This window comes from Eschrichtius robustus, chromosome 6, assembly GCF_028021215.1.
Source record: "Eschrichtius robustus isolate mEscRob2 chromosome 6, mEscRob2.pri, whole genome shotgun sequence".
Classification (NCBI taxonomy): Eukaryota; Metazoa; Chordata; class Mammalia; order Artiodactyla; family Eschrichtiidae; genus Eschrichtius; species Eschrichtius robustus.
Window position 1 is genome coordinate 72598338 of NC_090829.1, and position 23379 is coordinate 72621716.

Consider the following 23379-nt stretch of genomic DNA (forward strand, 5'->3'; position numbering starts at 1 on the left):
CCACAGTATGATTCATCCATTTTGCTGTCTTGTTAGTTCTCATGGAGGGAAAGCAGGTTAGTACATACTGCTTGCGAGGACGCCAAACATTCTACTCCACCAAACCAGACAGTCTGTGGCTGAGCACGATGGCATTTATAGGTTCCCTTTCCTTCCACATCTGAGCCCCAGTGTAACAAGCTCTCCCAATTAGCTTCAGTGAAGGTAGGCCCGCTGGGCATTCTGAACACTTTGTTGGTGGGCTCGTAACATGGGTGCCTTTTACAATATCAGTTTTATAATATCTAAAGCTTTAACAATGCTCTTTCCCCTTCTGCGAATTATACTTCTAAGATCCTCTCTTAAGGATCTGAAAGATCATCAAAGATTTATCCCCAAAGACGGCCACTGCATTTTAATTGTAAAAATAGAAATCAGGAATAAACTAAATATCCAATATACAGTTGACCCTTGAACAACACAGGTTTGAACACAGGGTCCAAACCTGTGGATTGGATTTTTTTCCAATAAATATACAGTTGGATCTCCTTATTCGTGGGCTTTGCATCTGCAGATATGGAGGGCCAGCTGTATTCATTGTACTCCACCATTTTATATAAGGGACTTGAGCTTCCCAGGATTTTGGTATATGAAGGGGCTCCTGGAACCAATCCCTAATGGATACTGAGGGGGATTAAGTAGATAACTGAGTACCTAATTAAGTAGATAACAGAAAATGAGTAAAAGAATAATCTGAATCCATAAAAAGTATGTTTACAGAGTTTCTAACAATATGAAAAATTATATAATGTTAGGTTAAAAATCAGAATACAATAAAATATATATGTAAGGGGAAAATGCTAAGAAAAAAGACTGAAGGTATTTATGCTAAAATGCTAATAGTGACTGTTTCTGAGGAATGATATTTTATCTTTTTTTTTTTTTAATTTTATGTATTTATTTATTTTTGGCTGCATTGGGTCTTCTTTGCTGCGTGTGGGCTTTCTCTAGTTGTGGCGAGCGGGGGCTACTCCTCACTGCGGTGCCCAGGCTTCTCATTGCGGTGGCTTCTCTTGTTGCGGAGCACGGGCTCTAGGAGCGCGGGCTTCAGTAGTTGTGGCTCGCAGGCTCTAGAGTGCAGGCTCAGTAGATGTGGCGCACGGGCTTAGTTGCTCCGTGGCATGTGGGATCTTCCCAGACCAGGACTCAAACCCGTGTCTGCTGCATTGGCAGGCGAATTTCTAACCATTGCACCACCAGGGAAGTCCCAGGAGTGCTATTTTAAATGATTAACATAAAACATATTTGTCTAAAATTTCTAAAATTTATGTTAAGAATACATATTACAGATTGTAAATCAACTATACTTCAATAAAATTAAAAAAAGAGTACATATTACTTTGATAGGGGAAATAAAGTTAAATATTTAAAAAGAAAAAATAAAGACAGGGCAGCTGTGTGTTTGAGGTTGGGCCCCAAAACATAGCTGGTGAGGTCACTGCAGTCTTCAGGTCTCAGTCGAGCAGGTTGATTTTCTTAGCTCCTGGAGAACATCTGGACCAGAGGCCCCGATTCACTGACAAGCACATTCAGCCCAGCTCAGAGTGGGCACTCATGCATGTACTGAGAGCATATGTCCAGCGGTTTCTGTTTCCATGGTTAACATTTCCTGATCTTACCCTTGGTGCCAGGAGTGCCTCTGAAATACCCATGATAGCAAGGTATGGGCAAAGAGGCTTAAAAGAGACTGAGGCATAGATGAAGGATATGCATTCCCCCAGCCCAGCAGCTCCACCCCTGGGTACATAGCCTGGACAAACCCACACACATTCACGAAAACTCATTATACCATTGTTTGCAATAGTAAAAAATTGGAACACTGGGAAAAAAGTGGACACATTGCCTTCCATCAAAAGGAGAATGAATATATAAATCATAAATTTTCATACAATGAGATACTATTCAGCATCAAATTAAATGAGTTAGCATTAACATAGATGAATCCCTGATCAAGAATATCAGCAAAAAACAGAGCAAGTAGCAGTTTGATTCCAACTGTATTAATATCATATTTATTTGTTTATTATCATATTTCATATATTATTTATTATATTATATAAATATAATTTATTAATACTATATTAATTTATATTGTTTACATTTATGATTCCATTAAGTTAAAATATGTGAAAACAACATTATTTATGGATGTCTACTTGTAACGAAAGTAAAGTCATGCATGGGAATAGTAAACATCAAATTCCAGAGAGTGGTTTCTCCTGGGAATAGAAAAAGAAAAAGCAATCAGCCTATGGAGGCTTCAAAGGTATCTGTGAAGTTTTGTCTTTAAAAATATATATCTGAGGGCTTCCCTGGTGGCACAGTGGTTAAGAATCCGCCTGCCAATGCAGGGGACACAGGTTCGAGCCCTGGTCCGGGAAGATCCCACATGCCACGGAGCAGCTAAGCCCGTGCGCCACAACTTCTAAGCCTGCGCTCTAGAGCCCATGAGCCACAACTACTGAGCCCACGTGCTACAACTACTGAAGCCCATGTACCTAGAGCCCGTGCTCCACAACAAGAGAAGCCACCACAATGAGAAGCCTGTGCACCGCAACGAAGAGTAGCCCCTGCTTGTCACAACTAGAGAAAGCCCGCGCACAGCAACGAAGACCCAAGGCAGCCAAAAATAAATGAATAAAATTAACTAAAAAAAAAAAGTAAAATTAACCAGTGATCCTTAAATATATATATCTCTATCTATATCTCTATCTCTATCTCTATCTATATCTATCTATATATATATCTGAAACAAATATGGAGAAGAATGTTAGGATTTGACAAAGCCTGGTGATGTGCACAAATTATATCATTTTCTATACTCTTTCCTTTTGGAAGTATTTCATAATAAAAAAATATATAGTAACATAAAGAAAGTAGGGCACCAACCAGGATGTTCTGAGCATGAGACAGGTGGAGATGACCAGGGGAGAGATGGGCTGGCGTGCACTCGGGATGCAAGTCTGGATGTGGCAACACCAGGCTCGAGGGCCCTGGATGCCGCCCTGCATGGTGCAGTCTCGGTTCTGCCCACCAACACGTGCGGTGCCTCTTTCCCCTTCCTGTTTTCATGTCCGATCTGGTGGCTCCTCTCTGATCTGCTGTCTGCTGGGAATCACACGTCTCAGCACCTGCCTACTTGTGCACTGGTGAACTGCCTGCCCGCGTGCGCCTCCTTGGGTGGCTCCAGCCTTTGTACTCCTGGGGCTGTGTAAGAAGAGCACAAGTTCACATCCACCTCCTGCCAAAGGACAGGGGAATCTTGGAGGTTTGGAGATCCTGATTGGTTTATCTCCCTCAGGCTTTCCCAGGTGCTCACATAGTGCATGGGTCTCCGATGTCCTGGTTTCAGGCACTTATTAATCTGTCTACCTCATCTTCTTTATTCTTCATAAAAATGGGTTGAGTCCAGGTCAGTGCCAACATTCCAAGGAAATCCAGTCTGGGCCTCCTCATCTGGTCTTGGAATCTGGAGACCTACCTGCTCTGGAATCCCAGCTCAGCCAGCAAACCGTGTCTCCTCTCTGGACCTCCCTTTCTTCCCCTGGTAAGTGGGTCATGGACCTCACCAGGTTGGCATGATGTCATGATTGCATAATGTCTCACGTGTCAAGGCTCCAAGCACAGTGCCTGCATAAGACACAACACATTAATTTAACTTTTCCTAGGGACAAATTTAGCAATTAATGTTGGCAGGCCTTTCAGGTTCTGATCGTTTTTCTTCCCACCAAGCTACTTCCCCCTCTTCCTTCCTCTGCCCCTCTCTTCTCCCAACTCCCTTTCCCTAGGTTACCTCTGAGTGCTCAGACTCCTACAGAACAGCCTGAACCCCAGCCTCCAGCTCTGGATAAGACTTTCCAACAGTGATTCTCAAACTTGCAGAAACTTAGAATCCCCTAAGGAGCTACAAAAGCACCAAATGCCAAAACAGCACAACGACAACAGTCTCCCAACCAACCCCCAGCCCCACCCCCTGGAGAATACGATTCACTTGGTCTGAAGCCGGGGGGAGGGGGGGGAGGGGGCAGGCATTGTATTTTCTTTTACTCCCCACCCCTACTGGGGCAGGTGATCCTCATGTCTATTTGAAGACTCTTATCCCTGAAAGCACTACAACTTCCTCTTGGGCCCCTTCCCTCCTTGGCATGCTCCCCTATTATCATAACAATGGGGAAACCCACCATACCTTCATTTTTCCATTTCCCAAACTCTTTTTTGAGAAACATTTAATAATTTACAGGTTCTTCCTGAAGTTTTCCCTTAACTTTGACCTTGGATAACTTGTATGGTAGACAGAACAGAAATAACCCCCAGGCTGCCCTGAAGGGTGAATTGGGTTTTCCTTCCAGAGCCGATATGTACTTCTGTTTGGCTTGCCCTGGGACCCAGCTAGCAGTCTGCACATAGGGCTCACTTTTCCTTTGCCACAGATCTGGAATAAATAGGCAACATGGAACCCAGCTAAATCAAGCCCCCTGTGAAGACTCTGTATTCAGGTAATGTTTCCTGCTTATTTTTGGCTCATCTGCTCCTGAGACACAGGTGCTCCCCCATGGCTGACACCTCTGAGCAGCCCTGGTGTTCTTGGCCCTTGCAGGCATTGTGGGCTTGAGGAGCCTTCTGAAACCTTCTACATTAGCCCATGTCCTTCCATCTATGGCTCCTCCTAGCTATTAGACTTCCCAGATGTGTATGACACAGCAAGGCTGGGAGGTTCTGGTTCTCTCTGAGGCTGCTTCTCCAACTCCAAGCACAGACCCCAGGCTAATGGAGGATCTGAAGCCTGGAGAGTAGAAGTGGCTTACCCACAGCAATTAAAAATGGTGTGGTTGGTGGGCCAGTGCTTGGAATTCTTGGCTTTGCTTCCTTCATGTCCAGAGCCTAGGGTTGGGATGTTGCATCTGGAGCCGCATACTTAGATCAGCAGCATTTAGCTTTGAATGAGCAGCATGGCTAAAGTCTATCTTCTGGCTAAATGAGGTGGTGACCCCCTGGGAGGTTCCACAGGCCTTGGCTTCGAACTTGCTGTGAAAGGTGAGCGGGAGGCTCACTTATACTTTAACAGTCATATCAGGATGAGGTTAGAACGAGAGAGACAGGAGTACCAAGGAAGGTTGGCTGAAATTTGGGGAAAGCACCAACAGGTTGAATATACCTGACTATATATGTTTTGATATTTGGTTAGGCTCTTGATGGGTAGGTGGAATTTCATACTTTACTCCCCTACTCCTGTAAAACAACTTGCATGCTTATGCCATTTGACGGCTTATGCCATTTCAGCCTCACACCACCACTGGTTGAGATTATCATTGTTTTACAGATAAGGGAGCTGAGGACCAGAGAGGTGTGGGCTGGGTTGTCAGAGGAGCTGGGAAAGGCCATGGCTCCTTCCTCTACAGCATTCTTCCTCCAATTTTTCAGCATTAGCCCATCAGTTTTCCAGGTTTCTACTTCACCGTTGCACACCAGCCCAGTCCATTTCAAAGCAAGGATTTACCTGCTGGTAAGACTCTATGTAGTCCAGGTGATCATCTGACTCACAAAAGGGAGACATCAAAAACTATGTTGGGGAGAGAGGTTTTGTCTCATGTTCTGAACCCCCTTTAGTTCCCATGCCCTCCCTCCCTGCCTTATACCACTATGGTAAGAATCACTAGCCAATTAATTATTTCTCTGCATATTTGCTGAGTACCTTTCATGTGGAGGGTCCTGGAAAGGGCTTATGGAAAGACAGAGATGAATTCGATATGTCCCTACAGGAATGGCAGATGTGTGGCTCCAGTAGACCCACTCTCCTTTCTATAGCCCAGTTAGACATCACACATCTATCAGCCATTCCTTCCCATTAAGCCTGAACATGACCTCTCAAGATTCTGATCTAGGCATCCATGAACATTCAGTGGAATTTGTACTCAAGTTAATAAGAGCTAGAATTTGATAAGCACTTACTATGTGCTGGGCACCATGCTTCATTCACTATCACATTACTTCCCCGTAACTCCAGGAAGCAGGCGCTGTCATTATCCTCTTTTTACAGATGAGCAAACAGTCTTAGAGAAGTTAAGTATCTTACCCCCACCCCTACAATGGTTCTAAGATTTGAACCCAGCCAGTCCAACTCCAGAGCTTGCATCCTTGTTCGTTTACTCTTTACTGCTATCTAGTTTCCAACCCTGAGCTGCTGTCGTGTCTGCCTTTCTGAGCACAGAGCTGGTGCAACTTGCGGGTGAGAATAAGTTAACATCTCCTGGCTGCTCTGCCAGCTCCCCTGATGTTTCATAGCCAATGATCATGAGCCTCATTTCACAGAAGGAAGCACGTATGGGCTGTGACATCTCCAAGGTGACAGCTCAAATGACAGGAAGAAATGGGAGAGGGAATAGTGAATTCCCAAACCCAGACCTCTACGTCAGCCCAGGAACCTTGGGGACTTTGGGGGTTTTCTAAATGCCTCTTCTCATTACTCAAAGCCTAACACAGTTTAATTTTGCAAACACACCTGGGGTGTGGGGCTGAAGAGCAATATAAGCAATAGATCTGGCTAAAACCTGCCTCAGGTTTTGTAAAAGAAAGTTGCTGACGAAGTAGAAGCAACTGGTGTTAAATGATTATCTCATAGGAATTCCTACAAAGTCTCACTATCAGCCTGGGCTCCCCTTTGAGCTTCCTGGGGCCATCTAAATGCATAGTTACAACATTAAATTTGAACAATAAAAGGAGTTCGCAGTTCAGTTCCTTTGTGTGTGTGTTTGTTATATAGTCTGTCAAGCTTCATTAGGAAAAAACTGAATTCATTACACTTTAACTATTACATATTTCCTATTTCTGAACACGTATGGAACCAGCAAAATGGCTAAAAATGTGGAATAAAATCTAAAAAAACAAAAGCACAATACCTGCCTTTTTCATCCCTCTGTATTGATAACACTTAAAAGGCCAACCTAATTAGCCAAATTGTTTTCCTTTAACTATGGGCAGATGGCTTTCTTTCTAAAACTCTAGAGAAGGATTAAGTATCTAACTAGACTTACAGGTAGACTGCGATAAATGTTTCTACCACCTGCATCCTAAGAATGAAGAACAAGAATACCCACAAGTAGTATATGAGCTGTTCTGGGTTCTGTAGTGTCCCCTCCAATTTGTGTCCTCCTGGAACCTGTGAATGTGATCTTATTTGGAAATAGGGTCTTTGCAGATGTAATCAAGTTAAGTTGAGGTCATACTGGATGAAGGTGGGTTATACATTCAATGACTGGTGTCCTTAGAAGGAGAGAGACACACAGAGACACAGGGAGAAGGCCATGTGATAGCAGAGGCAGAGACTGGGGTGGTGCAGATGTAAGTCAAGGAATGCCAAGGATTGACAGCAACCATAAGCTAGGAAGAGGCAAGGAAGGATTCTTCCCTAGAGCCTTCAGGGAAAGCGTGTTCCTGCTGATCCCTTGATTTTGGACTTCTAACCTCCACAACTGTGAGAGAATAAATTTTTGTTGGTTTAAGCTACCTAGTTTATGGTACTTTGTTACAGCAGCCCTTTAAAAGTAATAAATAATGGAATTTGAGATGGAATTTGGACTGACATTCATTCCAAACTTTCTTTCTCAGAGACCCTTAGATTGAGGCCTTGATGTGGGTTAAGTGTTCTCCAGATGGTCTCCCTCCCATTTCATCAAGTGGTGAGAAAAAGGAACCCAAACGGTGTATGACGGTTTCTGGAAGTCAAGAATAGGCAACATTTATGAAGGCTTTTCTCTAGCTACCTGATTACCATATCAACTGATAAATGGAGACCAGAATCCACTTTTATTTTAGAGAAACAAATGCTCCTCCCAGAGAACTGAGCTGACTAAATGCAATAGCATTGAGAGTCCTGCTTCAGGCATGGGCACATATTTATTGAGTGGCAATGAGGGATACCTGCCTACTTCTAGTTAGGAAAGAAAGTCTGACATGGTGTTTGACTGGGCACATTGGAAGAGCCCAGAAACTTTAAAAAATACTGATGACTGGGTCTCATCCCAGAGATTCTGATTTAACTAGTCTGGGGTGCCACTGGGCATCAACATTTCTAAAAGTTCCCCTGGGTGATTCTGAAGTGCAGTTAAGGTTGAGAAGTAGTGGCGTAAGTACCTGTAGATTCCAGCCATTGGGTGATATTTTCCAATGGTTACAGTAAATTACGAAAAATTAGTAAAAACATTAAAATATATATTGAAGAGAGAGAATAAGATAAACAAAAAGTCAACATCCAGGATGCAATCAAACTCTATAGTAAGGTCCTCAAATATTTAAACAATGCAACAGCTATTTTGTAAAGAATGGTCCCTCTCACAAGTGCAGATCTGAGGTCAATGAAATGAGTTTGAATCATTTTGTTTATTGGCGCCTTCAGCACAATACCTAGCACAGAGCAAGCTTCAAGAAACATTGGCCAATGTCGTCTCTTTAAGAAAAATAGAAAGCCATGGTTCAGATTTCCCTTGGCAGCTTCTCTTCTTCTCCAAAGAAATCTAGATCATCCAAATTACCCCTCAAAGGCTTCTTAATTATTAAGAAGGCAAACCCAATTCTTTCAGTTAAAAAGTTAATTACCATTTACTGAAGTTCCTATATTCATTTTAGATGGGTTAAACTGATGATTCAGGAGAGTTGGGTGTTCTTACGTGGTATTTGAGCACTTTATAAACACTGACTAATCGACATACATACTTAGGCCCATTTTAAGGGACTTTAAAGTTTCACACTTGAATTAATCATAGGAGGCTATTGTTTGATAATTTTGTATGACATTGTTGACCATCTTTGTGATTTATTTGCTGCCAAGTTCTTAATTAGAAACACAACCTCCATTTATTCTATTGTTATAAGAAAACATTATCCACTTAAAATATGATTTTCAGGAGTATACCTTGGTAAAAGGTGGGAATTGCCCATCCTCACATGAACTAGTAGGTGCTATGTGGACATTTAAGGGAGGGACGATTGTGGGGTGGAAATACTCAACTCCCTGGGGGTGGATGGGTTTGAATCTAGCTTTCATGGCATAGCACTACTGCTGTCATCTCTTTTTGGTTTTGAGCATGTATATGTGACTATACAAACACTTAGCAAGGACCAGACAAGAGAGGCCAATTAGGCTTAAACTTGTTTGCCAAAAGTGATACATCCATTGGCAGTGACTGCTTGGGCTACTGGGTTAAAAATTGTTCTGTAGAAAAATTGTTCTGAAGCCATTTGGACCGTTTCCAGCTTTTAATCCACATTCAGAGGGAAAGAGTACCAAGACTGATTAGCAATGTCTTAGAGCATGCAAGAGGAGGGAAAGGAAGCATGAATGCCAAACATTTGCTATGATCATCTTAGACCCTTTTTTGGAAAGACAAGAGCCAATAGGCCTTACACCAGTCACAGGAAATCCTCCTTATTTTCTAAGCAACTATATGCCCACGTTGGAAATTCAGTGTGTGGTGTAAAGCTGGGTGAACTTTGGCTAAGAGTCCCAGTTGAGAAGTTCCCTAATAAGGTGAAGCGTTTAGTTTGAGACCAACTAAGGTCTGCACACTGCTTTCCATTTAAGGCTGAACAGTCGCTCTCTACTACCAATTATGCTATTTTTATTCATTCATAAAAAAGAACTTTGTTGTTTGTGAAGTGTTTAAGAATATAGTGCAAGAGGTCACACTCTGCTTCAAAGAACAATGGTCAATGTCCAACCTTGATGTTCAGGCTTGTACTCAGCAGTCCTTTAAAAAGCTGCACGTGACATTACTACCCCACCCCCTCTTATTTCCCACCATTCAGCACCATGATGCTCACAGTTTGACTTCACTGTATGAGAGAAGAGTCAGGATGACCATTTTGACCTGAGGAACTGGAGTTGCCTTTCTGGAGATGAGGATGATTGTGGGAGGAGCAGGTTTTAGGGACAGATCATGAGATCAGTTCTGGGTATGTGAAATTTGGGATGCCTATTAAATATCCAAGTGGGCAGCTGGACAGATGTGTCTGAAAATCCAGAGGGGGAAATATGGGCCACAGATATATATCTGGGAGTCATCAGCTTATCGATGGAATTTAAAAACATGGAGCTGAATGAGATCAGATAGTGAAGTTCAGATAGTTCAGAATCTAATAATTTCAGAAAGACTGAGCTTTGGGGTAACTTCAGGGTAAAGAGATCCAGAGATGAGGAACCTGCAAAGATTGAGAAAGAGCAGGGTGTAAAGTAGGACGAAAGCCAGCAGAGTGCCCTGGTAGCCAAGTAAAGAGAGGGTTTCAAGGAGGAAGAGTCATCATTAACTAGGTCACATGCTGCTGATAAGCCAAGTAAGGTGAAGACTGGAGAACTGACCACTGGGTATAGCAGTGTGGAGGTCACTGTTTTGATGGAGTTCTGGTAGGATAAAAAGTGGAAGCTGCAAGCATTAACAAAGTTTTTAGGAGTTTTGCCAAAAAGAGAAAGAAGTGAAGGGATAGCTGGAGGGGGAAATGAAGAAGTGAAGTGATAGCTGGAGGGAGAAATGAAGGTCAAGAGCATCTTTTTTTTTAGGGTGGTAGAAATGGTTGCACCTCTGTGTGCTAGTGTGAAAGGCCCAATAGAGAGAACAGGCTGGTGATGCATGGGAGAGAGGGGGCATTGCTGGAGCCATGTTCTTGAGTGGATGAGAAGGGAAGGGGTTGCGTGTAGGCGTGGAGGATCTGATCTTTGCCAGGAGAGGACAGTTCACCCACACGACCGGAAGATAAAAGGTTGATGTGATGGGAGGTACTTTTGCAGGGTCTCAGCTGCTTAAAGACCCTTCAGTGGCTCCTGATTGTGCTTGACACCATAGAGTCCATTAAACTCAGCCTGGGGTACAGGTTGTATCTCCCTCCTCTTCAACTCTTGACCCTTCTTAATCCCCCTCTCCAGTCTGTACTTACACATGTGGTTGTCTCTGCCTGGAATGCTCTTCAAGATCCATTTCAAATGTCGCCTATACTGTCCCTCTAGGTTCACATATTTATCAGCTCGAATCTGCATCTCAGCCTTTTATCATGTTGTAATTTTTCGTTTACCCATCTGTCTTCCCTCAAAGCTGTGATCTCCTTGATGGTAGATGTTTTCTCTTCTTATTTGTCTCTGTATGCAGTCACCTCTATCCACCCCTCCCCCAGGACAGTGTCTGGCACAGAGGAGGAAATGAAAATCAGAGATCCTGGAGACTGAAAAGGGTCCTATGCATATTTTTAATGTAAACTTTTTCTTGAACTATTATATATGTGTGTGTATATACACACACACACACGTGTGCACACACACACAAAAATGTGTTTTCAAAGCAGACATACCTTTATCAATAAACAGAGCCTTACCAGCACTCCAGAAACTTCCCTCATACCTTCTCATTACTCAAAGGTAGCCACTGTCTTGACTTGTAACATCATGGATTTGTTTTGCCTGTTTTTGAACTTCATATAAATGGAATCAAATAGTATGTACTCTTTTATGTCAGACTTCTTTTACTCAACAGTTTATTTCTGTGACCCATCCACTGTGTATGTGTAGCAGTCATTGTTCATTTTCATGGCTGTATAGTATTCCATTGTTTGAATATACTGCAATTATTGATCCATTCTACTGTCACTGGACATTTGGACCATTTCCAGGTTTTATAAGTAGGCCTGCAATGAATGTTCTTGCACACATTATTGAACACATGTACACTTTTCTGCTGGATATTTACCTGAGAGTGGGATGGCTGGGTCATATATCCAAGTGCTATATATGCTTTTGGTCATATTCTCATTACTCAGCTAGCCCAGGAGCAGAGTTCTAGATCCTGGAACCACACAGTCTGAGTCTCTGCAGTCTATGGCCTCTGAGATGGTTTGTCCAGACCCTTCTTTTTCGTATGAGAAGCCTGAGACTCAGGCTGTGTGACTTGCCCCAGGTCTCCTCATTTCTGGGCCAGTATGAATCAAGACTCGTGTTAGTCAAATACCTCTTAGTATCCACATGGGGGAACTCTCCTCTCTGACCCAGGGATGATCACACGCCCTTGCAATTTGTCTAACAAACACTCTTGTTTATTAAGTATCTGTAAAGTGCTGGGCACACGGTGTCATATGTTTATTGTGTGTCATATGTTTAAATTATATATTATCTCTAGTCCTTACAACAACCCTTCAAGATGGGTAGTATCAACTCTGCTTTTCAGATGGGCAAATGCGTTCAGAGGGGATGAATAACTCGCTCAGGTTTCCACAGGACATGGCAGAGGTGGGATTGGAGCTCTGCTTGTAATTCCTTGGGAGACAGAGGTGTGAACACCTTCTTATGAAGCTATTGCTGCTTGGGTGCAGGGAAACATTTTCTCTCCCTCAGGCCCTAGGGCTCCTCCCAAGCATAGATAGTCCAGTTTTCTATCACGGACCATGTGACTAAAAGAAGGCAACTCAACAGGCATGCGCTTAATGTAGCTCCAGCTTTCCCTGTAAGGGACTGCTGATAGTCATTGTGAGGATAAACATCTCTCTTCGAAAGCTACAGAGGGGGTGAACTCTTGCTCCCTTAGCTCTCCCCAGAAGCCTGTAGGGCAGTGAAGCTTGGTGTTCAGAAACTAATTGAACCCATTTCAAAGGAGCTAGAACATGGTCTTCATTATTGCAAGAATCTTTATAGATATCCATTTCCTGTTCCTGTCCCATATCCTGTATGATATCTCAAAGATAAGAAAAAGATAAATGATAATCATCAACATGTATTAGGTACTTACATTGTGCCATGTACTGACTGATTACTCTTATATGAATGATTGCATTTAGTCCTCCCAGTGACATTTTGAGGTAAGATCTGTTATTATCCCCATTTTACAGATGAGGAGGCAGATGTTTAGAAAGATGAAGTAACTTATCTAAGGGCACACATTAAATGAATGAGCTGGGGCTTCACTGTGGGCCTGCACAGCAGTGGTTCTCTGTTCTTGTTGGCTGAGTTGATGCACAGATGCACAAACGAAATGCAATGCTTGTTTCCCGATTGATACGTCCCTTTGATTAAGGTTTCTGTTGTTGTTTTCTTGTTGTTTTAAATCATTCATCTGGGAATGTTCATAGTCTTATCACAACCACCACAAGCTAACAAAGTGAATCCTTTATTTGTGAGGACAAGTATCCCCTACCCTCCACCTTGGAAAGAGAGAGGCTTTTTTTTTTTTTGCTTACTGAAATCAGCTTAAATAATCGACTGAGTTAAGAAAGAGATGGGTGGGGGAGGAAGAGCGGTTCAGGGAGAATGTGGGTGTTGAGGGGATTGGAGATGGCAGCGTGGATAGTACCATGCAGCCGTGGGGTTTGGTTTAGCCTCTAACTGGCCCCCTGTGTCTTCTTTGACTGACCCTACTTCAGCTTCTTCTCCTCTGTCGATAAGATTTCCAGGTAGCTGGCTGGTGGGGTAAATGTATCTGTGGACTATTATTTTTAGGATTTTTGAAAAACGTTGAAAGGATCTGTGCTGTTTTGAAATTCACTGATGCTTTTAGGGCATAGCTCTTAATTTTTTGTTTTGTTATTATTTTATAAAGAGAACAAATTTTATGAAAAGAACACTTCAGGTTTTAAGTGTTCATCTCCTCTGTTTTACAGATGGAAACTCAGTGTATTACCAAGTGATCCATCTCTGTGGGAATACAGATTTCCTGCTCATTCTAGCCTCTCCACAATTGGCATTAACTAAAGAGCCGCGGCTAGATCCACAGAATCAGCAGGTGACTCTCTGGGCCACATGCCGAGGAAGACAGCTGTTTTACTTAAGTTCACTGAAAGGGGAATGTAAAAGGCACCTAAAAGTCTGCTGGCTTATCTCTCTTCTCCCTCTCTCTTCTCTCAAAGTCCCTCCACTGACTGAATGATCTTGTGTATGGGTGTAGGGGGAAAGAGAGAAAGAGAAAGAGAAAGAGAAGGAGAAGGAGAAGGAGGAGGAGGAGGAAAGGGGCGGGAGAGACTGAGACAATCCTGGGGCTTTCTGTTCCGAGGCTGGCTATAACACACAGCCAAGAACTTCCAGTCTTTTAAGACTCCTTCCCATTTTTGCCAATACCTGAAAAGGTAGAGGTAAGGGAAAAAAAAAAAATCCTTTGGGAGGAAAAATGCTGACTAAACCATTTTCCAAAGCCACGTTCCAAGAGAGAACCCTGGAAACAAACACTTGAGCTTCTTTCTTTCTTCTGAAAAAAATTGCTTTGTGCTTCTTTTCCCTCTAAAACTCTCATTTTACCACTGGGGACACAAATATCAATCAAGTTGGTAATGGAGTAATCTCAGATGGCAGCTAAGAGCCAGCACACGAATTAACTGCATGACCAGCATAAGTGACTTCACCTGTCTGTATCTTAGGGTCCACACATGGCAAAGCTATTGTACACTGTTAGGAATGATTCAGACTTGAGAGACGAAATTTGTCAGTGCTTGGCGTGTGTTGGGAGGAGGTCAGGTGTGGCAATATCATAGATTTATTGCCATACCCACAGTGGTCCTATAGACACTTTGCAACAGAGATTTCCAACCTGTTTGGACAAGAAACTATTCTCAGTTTTCCCTAGTGTGCAGTGAAGATGTTAAGAATTTCAGTTACCCCTCTGATTAAAATCTAAATGGTTATTACTTTCAAGATAATATGGAGAACACCACCACTTTGGGGCTCTTTTAATTTTCCTTTGTGTTCAGGCTTTCTATACAAGTTACCTGGAACAAAATTAATTAAGGTAGAAGAGCTTTTATGAGTCTAATAAGATGGGACTCAACTTAAAATGCCTGGGGATTATCTAGATAGGACGTTGATCCTTTGAAATACAGATTATGACATGGCAGGTGCTGTGTTCAATTCGTGCCCTTAAGGATGCTCACAATGTAGGACCAGGCCAGGGGGCTATGGGCTTACTCTCTCAGTCTTATTTGATGAGCACTAATGCAAAGCAGGTGCCCTTGAAGTGACAGGGGCGTGGCTTCACTAGAAGAGCTGTCATCCACATGGACCTTGCTTTGCACTTCAATGGCTTCTCATGTAATGCTCACAGCAAAGAGAACTTCCAAGAAGGGACACAGCTGTGAACTTCAGGTTCTCAGATTCTGAGTCACTAAAGAAGTCCTTGACCCAGAGTGTCAGCCGCAGAGGCTGGGGTCCCTGGCAGCCTGCCAGGCTTCTTGGAGGGTAGATTTGACAAGAGCAAGTGCCCATGCAATGAGTTTCCAACAAAGAGCCTGTTCCACTGGCACATGAAAAGTGTTGTGTGGGAAAGTGCAAATTTCAAGAGCCTCTGAATTGTTGGGAGAAAATGTCTTGTTCAGGGAGCGACTGGAGTCAGGTTCTTATCTGATCCTCTTGAATTACTCTATTTTTTCTCTGCTGCATTTAAATGATGTTTGGGAATAAAGTGTGCAAATATGAGACACAGGCTGCTACTGTGGAAACAAAGTGGGAATAATTATTACTTTGCGTTCCAAGCAAAAGGTTAGGTATTCTAACTCTAGAGATCTAAGAACGGAAGTTAGAAGGAATGAAAATTAAATAGAGGAGAAACATATCCTAGGGCAGAAAGGGAATCCCCAAAACTAATGTGCCCAAGAGGTCCTTATTTATTCTTTAATAGAACATGAACAGTTGTAAATGATTTATTTTAAAGACTTGCCTGTGTTAAATTTTTAACCCATAGCCTACACATCATGCCTTTGGGACATGCTGTGGTGCTTCATGCCCACTTTCTGGCTGTCTGGAGAGGAAATGGAAAGTTTAAGTCACTCATTTAAGTAACTGAACCAATAATTAAACTGCAGATGACAAAGAATTCCCTTGGCTCTGGTTGTGAAGGCCACTTTCAAGCACAAATGTTCTGACAACAGAGGGAGCAGGGGAATTTGTTTCTTTAGGGGATTTATTCGCACCTCCACTTCTGCCATGTCACTGCTAGTTCCAAAGTCTGTTTGGGCCGGAGGAGTCTGAAATCAGTACCCTCAGCAACAGAAAAGCATAGACCAAGTGGGGAGGACCCTGGGAAACCAAGTAACCCAAACTCCTCAGTATCATTCTAAGGATTCCCAGTCCCAAGGTGGGTTGGGATTTGCCTAAGGTCATAGGATTGATTGGAAGGGAGAGGGGCTAAAATGCCATCATATTTGCATTTTAAAAAGATCTCTCTGGATATATATCCAGGAGTGGAATTGCTGAATCATATGGTAGTTCTATTTTTAGTTTTTTGAGGAAACTTATACTGTTTTCCATAGTGGCTGCACCATATATCCAAAGAAAACAAAAACACTAATTTGAAAAGATACATGCACCCCAATGTTCAGAGCAGCATTATTTACAGTAGTCAAGATATGGAAGCAATTTAAGCATTTATCAACAGGTAAATGGATAAAGAAGATGTGATGCACACATACACAGTGGAACACTACTCAGCCAAAAAAAGAATGAAATTCTGCCATTTGAAACAGCATGGACGGACCTGGCGGGTATTAAGCTTGGCGAAGTCAGACAGAGAAAGATAAACACTGTATGTTATCACTTATATGTGGAATCTAAAAAACACAACAAATGACCGTATATAACAAAACAGAACCAGACTCACAGAGGTAGAGATCAAGCTAGTAGTTACCAGTAGGGAGAGGGAAGGGGGTGGGGCAATATAGGGGTCAAGAATTAAGAAAAAATCCCATGTATAGAAAAATAAGCTACAAGGATATATTGTACAGCAAGGGACAAGAGTCAATATTTTATGATAACTTTAAATGGAGTATAATCTATAAAAATATTGAATCATTATGTTGTACACCTGAAGCTAATATAATATTATAAATCAACTGTACTCGAATTAAAAAATTTTAAAAATAAGAAGATCTTTCTGGCAGCTGCAGATCTGAGACCATCAAGGTCATTGGGCTCTAGAAGAGCCATAAGAGTAGCTTTGGCCAGAGTGGTAGGGGTGGACATGGAGAAGAATAGACAGGTTTGAGAGGAGATGTCCCTTTTGCTGACCGTCAAGGCCAACTGATGTTTCAACATACGAATGAAACGTTGGATTGGAAACCTGGCCTGGGAAGGTGAGCTGAGAGATCTCGTGAATCATGGCTGCATAAGGCACAGAAGTCAGGCCTCCTTCATTTCTCACTCAGAGAAGCCCCAGAGCCTTGTTCCTCCTACGCCATAACAATTTCTTTTATCTGTAGCTCTTAAAGCATTTTGCAAAGATGCTTCAGCATGGGAGGGGTGAGACGGACAGCTAGGCCTGCCATTAAGTGACTTGAAAAGTCACCGATTTTACTTTACTGTAATTGCAAACTTGGAGGCAACCCAGGTGGATACAAGGTTATTGGTGGTATTAGTTTCACCCAAAGTAAATAGGATTCAAAGACAACACTGGTTTGAGAAAATGGTCCTAATCCCTCTTATTGCCCTCATGTTGAAGGTCACCAGCCTCCTCATTCCTGAAATACTTTCAACTTTGACCTGCTCAGAACAAGAACTTTTGCTGCCCATTCAGGTATTAGGATAATTTTTCTAATCAATTAACAGGCATTTTTAATATGCTTCCTTTAATAATATAATAACTAAGAGTTATTGAGCATTTGCTGTCTGCCAGGTACTGCTCTAAGCCATTTACGTATAGTAACTATGTGGGGGGAGAGAGAGACCATCTTACAAATGCTGTGAGAGGCAAACTGGTTTCTAAGCCAGGGCTCCAAGCACCACAGCACCCAGCACTTTGTTGGATGCTGTGAAGAGAAATCCATCACTGGGCATTTTTCAATTAATATTCACCAGACCTAGGAAGCTTCCTTGTATTGACAAGGCTGAAGAATTTCCTTTCTGTCCTTTCCTTATCCCCTCTGACTTTCCCGTTTTACCCCAACTCTTGCTATCACTTGGAATTTCCCCTTGTGACAGATCCCATCACTGCCTGGAACTCCCCAATTTCCCCCATCTCAACTCTCTCTCTCTCTCTCTCTCTCTCTCTCTCTCTCTCTCACACACACACACACACACACACACACACGTGAGAGACACTTCCTCTCTCTCACCCTCGTGGTGGGGTTGTGGTGGCCTGAGGGGAGGGGAGAAGGGTCTGTACCATCCACACAGATGCTGTCTCACCAGGTGATGGCCCCATCATGTTGGCTTCATTGTCACATTGCCATGGGTTTTCAGGAAGGGACATCTTCATAGACTCTGGCTGGAGCAGGACTCAAGAAATGAGGGCTGGGTTCCTTGGGGTGAATGAGGGAGCCTCACCCTCTGCCAGACCTTCACAGAGCCTGAGCTTCTCCGCTCAGGGCCTGACTCTCACTTACTCTGGGTCATTCCTTGCTCAAAGGCTGGGGCAGCTATGGAGAATATGGCTCCTGAGAGGAATCGGGGAAGGGTCTGCTCTGGGGACAGGCTGGATCTCCTCACTAGATTCGGAGACAACACTGAAGCCTGCAGTCTTCCTGGAAGGAGCAACCCTGCAGAGGACGGGGGACCCTGGAGTGTTACTGACAATCCCTGCTCTCTCTCCCCTCGAGCTCATCCTCCAGGGTCTGGAGACATCTGCTTTTCAGCCCCAAGGTCCCTCTGGTCACCTCCCAGGCACTTCTAGTCAGTGGGGTGGGGCAAGTCCAATGGCCGTCTCTCCCCCTGCAGGAAGATTGTCCCATGACAGGCCTGATCTCCGTGTCGCAGACCTCTTGACTGGGAGAGGAATTGTTTCCCGGACAGCGGCTTGCTGTGTTCAGCCCTGGGTGCGAAAGGCCAGTATCTGATCCAGGCCACCAGCCTGGCTGAACGTTAGAGCCTTGGGTGCACGCCTTTCTTGGGAGAGGAGCCCTTCTTCCCCACACCAATTCCATGTATTAAATTCCATCTCCACTTGTTGACTCAGAACTCAAATCCCACCTCTTTCTAAAGCCTCTCTGATGTTTCCTCATTTCCCAAATTCTGGACCTGAAAGATCTCTACCCCTCCTCTGACCACGAGTACTGCCCTGCCCCGGACTCTGAGCCCATGGGAAGCAGGGACTGTGTCTCCTCTGTCTCTGCTTGGCTCTCAGAAGGCGCTTGATCAAAGTTCATTCCTTCATTCTCGTTTTTGTCTGGGGAACAAAAACGAGAATGAAAGAATTCTTCTCGGTCCCTGGCCTTGTCTTGAGGGCCCAAAGAAATAGAATTGCAAGAGCCTCTCACTGGTTTACCTGCCTCTCTGGCTGTAGAAGGAAACTGGGCTTCGAGGAGCAGCCGGTGGCCAGCCAGCCCCGCGTCCTCTCATCCTCGCCCCTGGAGGGGTGCTGCGCCTCTGCCCCGGGCCCTGCTGCCGCCGCTGCGGCTCCTTGCTTCTGCTGCTCTGGCTTCAGTTTCTGCTTTCTGCTCTCTGACTTGTGCTTTTCCTGCTTCTGCTTCTTCTGCTGCTGCTGTTTCTTGTGCGACGGATCCTTCTCCTACTTCTCTCTCCTCCCTCTCTCCCTCTCTGCTTCCTCCTCCTTTCTTTTCTTCCTCTTCATCTGTTTCTTTCACTTCCGCTTCTGCTCCTTTTCTGCTTGGGCTGCTCCCGCCTCTTATGTTTTCCTTCCGCTTCTGCTTTTCCTTCTTTCTCCCCCGCCAGCTTTTTCAGCGGCTGTGGCTTTGGCTTCAGCGTCTACTTTCGTGACTTCCGCTTTTTCCACTTCTCCTCCTTCTCCTCCTTCTTCTGTCTCTTCTTCTGCTTCTTTCACTTCTGCTTCTGCTTCTTCTGTTTGTACTTCTTCTGCTTCTTCAGCATCTCCTCTGTTTCTTCTCCTTCTATGTTGGCAGCTGCTGCTGCTTCTGCTTTTTTTTTTTTCTGCTATTGCTGCTGCTTCTTATTCTACTATTTCTTCTCCTCCTTCTCTTCCTCTTCCTCTTCTGCTGCTTCTGCTTTTTCTGCTTCTCTTATCTTTTTCTGCTCCTCCTCCTCCTCTTCCTGTTCCTCCTCTTTCTCCATCTCCTCCTCCCGTTTCTCCTCCTCCTTTACTTCCTCCATCTCCTCCTCCTGTTCAGTTTTTCTTTTTTTTAACATCTTTATTGGACTATAATTGCTTTACAATGGTGTGTTAGTTTCTGTTTTATAACAAAGTGAATCAGCTATACATATACATATATCCCCTTATCTCCTCCCTCTTGCGTCTCCCTCCCACCCTCCCTATCCCACCCCTCTAGGTGGTCACAAAGCACCGAGCTGATCTCCCTGTGCTATGTGGCTGCTTCCCACTACTAGCTATCTATTTTACATTTGGTAGTGTATATATGTCCATGCCACTCTCTCACTTTGTCCCAGCTTACCCTTCCCCGTCCCCGTGTCCTCAAGTCCATTCTCTAAGTCATCATCTTTATTCCTGTCCTGTCCCTAGGTTCTTCAGAACCTTTTTTTTTTTTTTGAGATTCCATATATATGTGTTAGCATATGGTATTTGTTTTTCTCTTTCTGACTTACTTCACTCTGTATGACAGACTCTAGGTCCACCCACCTCACTACAAATAACTCAATTTCGTTTCTTTTTATGGCTGAGTAATATTCCATTGTATGTATGTGCCACATCTTCTTTATCCATTCATCTGTCGATGGACACTTCGGTTGCTTCCATGTCCTGGCTATTGTAAACAGAGCGGCAATGAACATTGTGGTACATGACTCTTTTTGAATTATGGTTTTCTCAGGGTATATGCCCAGTAGTGGGATTGCTGGGTGGTATGGTAGTTCTATTTTTAGTTTCTTAAGGAACCTCCATACTATTCTCCATAGTGGCTGTATCAGTTTACATTCCCACCAACAGTGCAAGAGGGTTCCCTTTTCTTCACACCCTCTCCAGCATTTATTGTTTGTAATCTGTTCAGTTTTGAATGTGCTGTTTGTGGTACCCAGGAGACATGCATCCATCCTTTCTTTAGATTTTCCTAGTGCTCTCTAAGAGCTACAAAATTTCTGCCAGCTTGGGACTGGCTGGCCAACCTTCAGTACAGTCTCTTTAGTAAGTGACAAATATTAACAAGAAGCTCTCACAGAGGGACAGTGCTCTATAATTAACTCAATATTAAAAAACCCATTGGTTTACCTGATTCTTACAGTAGCCACAATGGGTAGAACAGGGGAACCAAGGCTCAGAAAGATTCCATACTTCCCAAAGCCACACAGAAAGGTGCAGCGCTTTTATAAGAACTTAGGGCTTCATTCTCTGTCCAGGGTTCATTGTAGGGCCTAACATTTTTGTTTGCTTGTTTGTTTTTAATAGACTTTACTTTTTAGATAAGTTTTAGGTTTATAGCAAAATTGAGTGGGAAGTACAGAGTGTTCCCTCAGGACCTTACATTTTCACAAAGCTTAAAAACTTCCTTTGCATCTGCGATTTCACTTATTCAAGAAACACTTAGATAGGATATCAGTCCAGAGAGGCGTGAGATTCGGCTGTGGCCACTCAGCCAGGTAGTGACATCTGATTGGGGTGAGACCCTCAGCATCTTGTCCAAGGGCTCAGAAGGGGCTGGTGCCATTCAGGAAATCAGGGGGCGGTGAGTGGTAGGGGTGGGCACTGGGCCAGTATGTCACCAGCCTCTCTCACTCAGGTCCTGGCACTGGAGAGACATCCAGATCTGGTTCTCTGAGCTCTTCCATCCTTAAGGAAAATTCTAGTGATGCCAGTTCAGAGCAGAAAACCAATAAACACAGGATTAGCTTTTTAAGAAAGATTCAATTGATAGGTTGAAAGTGCCACAAGACCACAGGACAATTAGAGTGTGCTAGGCTTCAGACTCTGAGCAGATGCCATCCTGGTTGGGAGCCAGGCTCTGGGAATAGAAACGTAAGCCCTTCTGTACCAGTCCTGGCAGGGCCTGGCAAGGCAGCTGGTCTCCAGCCAGTAGCTCCCCTCTACTGCCAACACTGCATGGGCCCCAGGAGAATGGAAATGGAATTTGGCAAAATTCACACCTCTTCTTTTGAGAATGGTTGGGAGTGGCCCCCTCCTATGGGAAGTAATACATTATCCATCAGCCCCATGAGGGCAGGCCTAGCCTGCTTTTACTAATCATCATATCCTGTTAAGAAAAAATGATTCAGTGACACCATTGAAGAACGATAAGGCAGACCTTATTCAGGGAGACCAACACGATAGGTGAAGGTGGGATTTTGCAGTGGGGGAGAGAGATTGGGATCAACTCCAAATGCAGCATGGTGAGGGGGAATTTATAGCTGATGAGCAGCATGTAGATCAATGGATGGAAAATTACTAAGAGGAAACATCGGGGCTTATAAGTGGGGTTCTGGCTAAACTACCTTAACAGGATTATTGCTCAAGGCAGACCCTGGTGATCAGATATCAGCTGGGAGCTGGTGGAGGGTGAGTACAGTTCTGCTCACCAGTTCCAATGTGTGGAGTTCCCCCACCCCCCTACCCCAAGCGATTCTTCTACACTAGCTGGGTGTCCTACAATTCAACTCAGTTCTGACACCATCTACCTGGAGAGAGCATCGGATTCCACAGGTTAAGGGCTCAGCCCCACAAAACTGCCCTTGACTTCAGATGCCAATCACAAGTCCAGGGTATTAACTGTGCTTCTGACAGGCTGGCTATAAATCAGAGGCTCCTATACCCCCTCCTTTGCTAGAGTAGCTCAAAGAACTCAGAGAAACATTTTACTTACTACATTACCAGTTTATTATAAAAGAATATAACTCAGGGACAGCCAGATGTAAGAGGTGCGTAGGGCAGGGCATGGGGTAAAGGAGAAGAGCTTCCATGCCTCTCTGGGTCCAACCCTCTCAGCATGCCCATGTGTTTACCAACCCGGAAGCTCCCTGAACCCCGGTCTTCTGGGTTTTTATGGAGGCTTCATAAGCATGATTGATTAAACCAATGGCCATTGGTGACTGATTCAACCTCCAGCCCCTCTCCCCTCCCCAGTGGTTCCCACCTTTCAATCACAAGGTCAATTCCCCTGGCAACCAGCCCCTATCCTTAGGTGATTCAAAAAGTCACCTCATTAGCAACAACTCAGGTGTGGTTGAAAGGGTTTTTTTAATGAATATTAAGGCATATTTATATCTCTTATCACTTAGGAAATTCCAAGGGTTTTAGGTGCTCTGTGCTAGAAATGGCGAGCAAGACCAAATACATATTTCTTATTATAAATCAAACTATCACAATGAGGACCCTGACTACACACCAAGAGGATGAGGGATTCTAGCTAAACTGACTTAGTAGGATTCTTGCTAAAATTGGACAATGAAGAGACAAGGAAGTTAAGGAGAGAATCTTCATCAATCCTCAGGGCTAAAACTAGTACCAAGCATATAACAGGTACTTAAAAATATTTGTTTAT